We start from the raw sequence: 1,388 nt of genomic DNA, 5'->3' as shown, positions 1-1,388 counted from the left end.
TAGGTATTTTGGTGAATCAGTGGAAGAGGAAAAGATTAATTTTTTTTGGAAACTCCCCAAAGAATTCTTTATAATCACTCATCTGTAGCCATGTGGATAGAGATTTCATAAACTTTCTACTAGATTTTCAGTCAAAATGATAAAATTCTTACACTATAGGACTCTTTAATCTGGGGGTTGTGGATGGGTTTTTTGAGGGCCTGAAATTGAATAGAAAAATCTGTGTGCTATTAGATATGTCACTCAGAAGTCTTGGCTACAAGTGAAGCCCAAATAGGACTGACAAATAACAAAGGGGATTTGATGGCAGGGTCTTGGTTTGGCTCATGAAGTTCAAGAAAGACGTGCATAACCATGCTGCAGAAGGGCACAACCAGGGAAGCTCAGAGTCTGGGGCCACAATCCATGCCAGCACAGAGATGCTTCACGTCCTCTGGCTTGAAGGCATCTGACTGGCAGAACCCAAAGCACATCTGAAATTCTAGCTTCAGGTGAATCTAGAAAATGTAGTTTTTAGCTTTCCAGTTTCTACAGACCATTCTAATTCTACAGAATCCTAAAAGAATGTTGTACTAGTTTGTAGGATTTTTTTTTCTTTAAGACCCCAGGCATGGTGTCAAAATCTTTCTCAACCCAGCATTGTGTTCCCAGTGGCACTAACTTAGATCTACAGTTGTCATCCATGTACCATATCATGTTGCTCCCAGACCTCTAATGCAAAGCTCATACTTTTATTAAGGAAAAAAATATGTAAAACTTTGGACTAGGCAAAACAATGGCTGTGTTCCCTTTTAATATATTGAAGCACTGTTTATAGCATGATTTCCTATAATGGATAACATAACTGTGTCCCAGAAAGGCAAACCACAAACTTGCAACAAACCCTGCTTAAACTCAAATTGTTTTAACATCAGCCCATTCAGATCCATGTGTTCCAAGGTTCAGCCACCTGTGTGGTTTACAAATTCTGACGCATGTTCATTCCCTGCCTAAACCAGCCTTAGAACCATCTGAGCCCAGCCCCAAAGCTCTACACTGTATGTTTGTAGCTTCTCTAACTTCCTTCTTTTAAGTCACTACTGAGACTTTGTGAACTTGGGGCACTTGCTTACTCAGCAAGTTTAATAAACCTGCTTTATCTGACCAAGGTGTGGCTCTAGTGGTCTTTGTGGGAGCTTTGACAAATTCTATACACATCATATTGCTGTACAGTGTCAGTGACAAAAATAATAAATTTAGTGACAAGTTTGATGTCCTTTATTTAAGGGAAAATGATCCATGGACTGGGGGAGTACAGCACCTCATAAGCAGTGGAGCACACTTCCCAAGGGATTTAGGCAAGAGCAAAATTTTAGATAGCAGTAGAGGCAGCAGTGCAGAAACAGGGG

The sequence above is a fragment of the Bison bison genome, unplaced genomic scaffold (genome assembly GCF_000754665.1).
Source record: "Bison bison bison isolate TAMUID 2011002044 unplaced genomic scaffold, Bison_UMD1.0 scf7180017864518, whole genome shotgun sequence".
Taxonomy (NCBI): domain Eukaryota; kingdom Metazoa; phylum Chordata; class Mammalia; order Artiodactyla; family Bovidae; genus Bison; species Bison bison.
This window is presented reverse-complemented; position numbering follows the sequence as displayed.